General features: G+C 43.2%; 1 long non-coding RNA gene across 2 annotated transcripts; it reads left to right on the forward strand.

The window, feature by feature from the left end:
• The first annotated feature begins 254 nt into the window (after nt 1–254).
• LOC125513137 lies at nt 255–4,793 on the forward strand. Of its 2 annotated transcripts, XR_007285698.1 has the most exons (7): nt 255–672; nt 804–999; nt 1,087–1,222; nt 1,334–1,462; nt 1,754–1,811; nt 2,273–2,346; nt 2,472–4,793. It is a non-coding gene; the product is annotated as an uncharacterized LOC125513137 (long non-coding RNA). The 2 variants fall into 2 exon arrangements; XR_007285697.1 differs by having other exon boundaries at nt 1,754–2,346; nt 2,472–3,721.
• Nucleotides 4,794–5,143: the final 350 nt, after the last annotated feature.

Below are 5,143 nucleotides of genomic sequence, written 5' to 3' on the forward strand. Positions count from 1 at the left end.
CGTAAATCTTAAGATGATATGCCGGCTCAGTCTCTCGGAGATGCTCATAGGGGTAGGGTGTGCGTGTGTGCGTTCATAGGGGTGAGTGTATGCGCGTGTATATGAGTGCTTGTGTCTGTACTGATGCTAAAAAAAAAACAGTGGCGTGAATGACGCCTTCTCATGCTACACACGTCATCACCGTTTTACTGTGCAGCGTTGAGAAAGCTAGAAAAAACAGCCTCTCTCATAGAGCGATCACAGCGATTGGACAGAAGGGTTTCGTTCTGGTCGTTCCTATTGGGTCAAACTGGTCCAGATAACACCTCCCCCAGGACCGTCCTCCCTTTCCCTTCTAAATGAAGCAAACTGCAAACCTAACCGGCTGGCACGAGCGTCGCCAGCAGGAGAGGAACTGGCTCCGCTCTCTCACGCAGTTACACGCACGTCGTCGTCTCGAGGGAGGAGTGGGTGGGAGGAGAAGGCGGCGGCGGCAGTTTCGATCTGTGCTCTGCCTTACGCGGGAGGCAGCGGATCGATCTGGACGAACTGGCTGCCGGAAGGATGGGAGGAAGAAACCATCGTTGGCCGGCTGGGGGTCAGCAGGTCCGGATCCGCGCATTGTCTCCTTATGCGCCAGGTCTCTTTTTCCAACTTCTTCCTCTTGATTTCCTGGGTGTTATTTGGTCAAAGGTAAAGTTCCTTTGTAGCTCAGACTACATAGAACCTTTTATCCTCAACCCTGATTTTCTGCTTCAGTGGCTAGCAGCAGCATCGCATTTTTATGGCTTACCACAACTGGCATGTTTTTGTGTGCATTATAGGTGTCCTTGAAAGGGGCATAACTATTGGCAGTCTTGGTTCAAAGAGTTTCCTAACATATGAAAGCAACATTCTGTTTGCCCTTTGCTTTATGATCGAGTGCAACATTGTTGGTGGCAATTGGATTGAACTTCCTGCTGGGATGTATAGCAAAGCAACTCGCATCATGTCCTATTGCCAGCTAGAGTTGGATTGCCTGTATCCTCCATACTGAATTTAATGCCTCTATCCTTATCTCTAAATCGTGATATTGTTCATTCGGTCATTCCTTAAGTCGACCAACAGATATTCAGATTTGGTAAGCCATGGTCCTGAAGGGGAATACTCTAAGATGGCCCTCTTTTGCATATTAAGTTTAGACATTGAATTTGCTGGTCGCAAAGGATACTTCCCAGAACCAAATCATGATCCGGTTATTCAGGTTTATTTTATTACCTTTGTATTTTGATAAGCCACTACATTTAATTTCAGTGTGAATGCCTTTATGTGGTAACTGAATGAGTGTTCTCTTTTTTCTGCCTCTGACTTGAAGGAATATATTTTTCATATATCGATGCTCATCGTTGCCATGTCTGGCTCTCTGGTTCATGCTACACAGAAGCTTAGATCTGTAATCAAGCTATGGAAGAGAGTACTGTAAGAGACACTTCTATAAGCAGAGGTATGTGCCTGAATCTACACCTTAATTATACCTTAATTACTTCTGTATGGTTCGTCTGATTCATGTTGAAATGATTTTCCTTAGTCTGTTAATCGTATAGTAATTACATGGTGTAGTACTATGGCAATGGTATACTGATTTGGCGTAAGAACTACTGACATGGCTTCGTGTGTACAAATGTTACAAGTTTATTTTATTAAGAATTAGCAGCATGTTTTTTTACTGTTGATTTGCTAACAAACCGTCTCTTATGTTGTTGATTGATATGCAGACTTGCTTTTTTTGTTTCAGTTGAAGAGCTCTCCTGGCTTAACATCTTTCTAGGATAATTACGTCGTTAAATCTGAAGGTATATTATTGGTTTCTCAACTCATGTATTGATAAGCATTTTTTTCATCCGCAATATATTGTTGCTTGCCTGACTTGTCCTAAATTTGTGAGGTGGCCGAGGAAGTTCAGTTCTTGCAGGCGGCGTAAAACTGGAACTGCCTACAGATGATTTTGCCAGTTCGAAGGAAACTTAAAATAACCAAGGGAACTTTCTCAGTTTTTTAGTTTTTCCTCTTCTCAGATTTTTGGTTGGGGTATTATCATATATGTCACACAGTAAATTTAGATCTTAATGCAAGATTTAATAGGGATAGATTCTTCTGCCATGTTGAAAAATTAGAATTACAAAGAAGAAAAGAAATTATTAAAGAAGAGATATAGTCGATTTGGTTGTTGAGGTGTTTCTTTGATCTTCCCTAGACCTCTTGTTTTCGGTTGGCATGGTGATGATCTATTTCTTCTGGTGTTTCTCTGGTTCAGGATTCACTCATGTGCCAAAGCCAGCTCGGGGAAGCCTTCCTGGACTCCTAGTCGACCACGGCAACCATGACACGGTGAGTAGATTTTTAATCTTTCTTGCGCCGTCGGATCGGAATTGATGTGTATATAGTAGTTATGGATTGCTGACACCTTAATGTTCTGTTTCTCCTGTGTACTATGGTGTGCGTATTGTTTTCAGATCTTAAGCAAGCGGAACGCCGAAGGAGGATCTTGGGGATGACGGAGGCGTCGATGACAACCTCAAAGGCGAGAGGTATTGAGACTGCAAATTGCTTTCATGTGGCTGCGTTTCTTACTTTATGCAACTCCGTCTGTAACTCGGTATTAAGGCCTTATAGTTGATGGGGAGCAACGAAAAACTGAATTTGTGGATTTTATAATTTGGACGATCTGTTTGATAGGTCTGCACTGGTGATGCGGAACATTGATCAGGACAGTGTGGGTTTAGAAATGAGGAAAACAAATTGGCTTGCAGGGTTTAGGCTACCCTCTTGTGCTTGTTTTGCCTTGTGATTACTTGAATTTGCAACCTGCAGATTGAATGGGCACTTGATTTGTTAGGATGAAAGGCTGAAGCAATTAAAGCTGCTGCTCTTTGAGCTGTAGTACATTTGATTTGAGAGCCGGATGAGGTCCGCTAAATTAGGATTGAAGTCTGCACCATAATTAGGAACACTGAACAAGCAAGGCCATTTAGATGAAGCCTGCACTTAACACCGTGCATCACCATTGCTACTAGCTAAGTATCTAATTGGTAAAGGAGTAGCCTCCCAGAGTTGTAGTCGAAGCTTCACGAACAGTGAACTTGTCCACAAACAGACAAGATGCTTGCCAATACCTTGTCATCTTTTAGCGAATCTTCCGGAAGATCAACAATATATAGAAATGATGTTGAATAGCACACTTTTGTTGGACAGTGCCTTGATATGGATGAGAATGTTAACAAAGCACCATGTCTTGTGCACCACTCTGGTAATGTGCACATGCTCAACGGGATCTGCATCAGATCGGTGGTCTTGGTCTCATCCATGTACTGAAGAAATCATATGCTTCAGTACACATAAAACTTCAGAAAAAAAATCCAACTACAGTGACAGGAGCATGGTCCTTCACAGTAAAAATTTGCAAGATGATGACCTTATCTTGTAATGTGCTGATGCAGTGATACCTTACTCGGAAGTATATTGAAGTACATCACTCCATGTTAGAACATACTTCTTCTGTCCGGAATTGGTTGACGCTCAAACTAATTCCGGGCAGAGGGAGTATATTTCAATTTTCTTTCAGAGTTGTTTTACAACATGGCCTAGTTATGGTTCACTTTCAGTGAACACAATGATTATTAATTTCAGGTGAACCCCACAAATCCACAACCACGAGGCACACACTAAGTTTTTCTGATAATATTGTAAAGAAGGTGCCACAGATTACCGTACCTGAGATAAATGTACCAATTGCTTTTGCAGCAGAACTGTGAACATCATCAGCATCAGCCTACAGGCTACAGCAAATCTTTGAGAAGACTACACCCACGTGATCTGATTGCAGAGCTAACACTTTTGCCTCTTGAGTTGGTGCTGCATACAATGATTTAGTTGAATAAATTAATTTTTTTTAGAAAAGGAGGATGACCCCCGGCCTTTGCATCTGGGAGATGCATACGGCCACTTTATTGATTATTCTCGAGGACCTTACAAAGAGTTACAACAATAAGTCTGAATCCACCATCTAGGCAACATATGCCGCTACTCTTATCCATATGATGAAGGGGTGCTAACTGGGCCACTACCCAGACCACTCACCTAATCCTAACATCAAAAGCCGGAATCCCCAGCCTAGCTACATACCGGGTTTGGGGCATAAACCGGTCTGACGCACTCACAGGTGTCGTCTCCACCATCTTCCACTGGTCCATCTCCAAGCAGATTGAGGTGTCAACCTTGGCAGGCTCCTCCGCCATCAACGCCACCATGACGACCACCACCTACAATAGAACATCGCCAAGCAGATGGAGCGCTACCACAAGATGAAGATCAGCGGTAGAATAGATAAAACGCCGGACACATTGCCGCCGCCAAACACCTCACACGCACCACAAAGCGCCCACCGTGCTTCCGGGAACCCCGGGCGACGCCTTCAAGAAGGATCACGATGATGGTACGACGCCGTCGCACGCAAGGGGAACTAGAGCTTTAGCCCAAATGAAGAGCACAGTGAGAATAAATTATAATGCTGGTAAAGCTCACTTGTTTTCTCCTTTGATCTGAATGGCATGGAAAATCTTCATTCATTTCATTTAGTAATTTTACTTAATTTTCTATGCTATTCAGTAAACCTTGCTTTTTTAAATGAAGCCAAAGCTTTCATCCCTCTTACATAAAAGATAAAACAAATATCGGGATGCTAACAACTACTGTCAGTTTGCTAACAATCGATGACTAATGTGTGTGGACGTATGAAAATGGTAGGATGAGACGCTTTGTGGCCCTGCAGCAATACAAGTGCGCACAACTTCATGTGAAGAGGCGCGCCATGGGCGCGCCCCAGCCCCTAGTCAAAACAAATCATCGCCATAACTTTCAGAGGCTGAAAAATGACTTCCTGAAACAGGAGTAGCTTCTACTGTTATCAGAGACAACAAGAAGCGATTCTAGTGCTATTAGTAGCTTCTACTGTTTGTCATAGCACCGAAACAAACAGACAAACTGAATCATTCCAGCTCGGAAAGGCGCCACTTCATGCATAAACCTCAGAAAGGCGCGATTCAGAATCTCGGTGAATGCGGTGCGGGTCATTTCAAGCAGCTTTTGCATTTTTTACTCTTCTTCTTCTTCCTTCTTTTTTACCAGC

This window comes from Triticum urartu, chromosome 6, assembly GCF_003073215.2.
Source record: "Triticum urartu cultivar G1812 chromosome 6, Tu2.1, whole genome shotgun sequence".
Taxonomy (NCBI): Eukaryota; Viridiplantae; Streptophyta; class Magnoliopsida; order Poales; family Poaceae; genus Triticum; species Triticum urartu.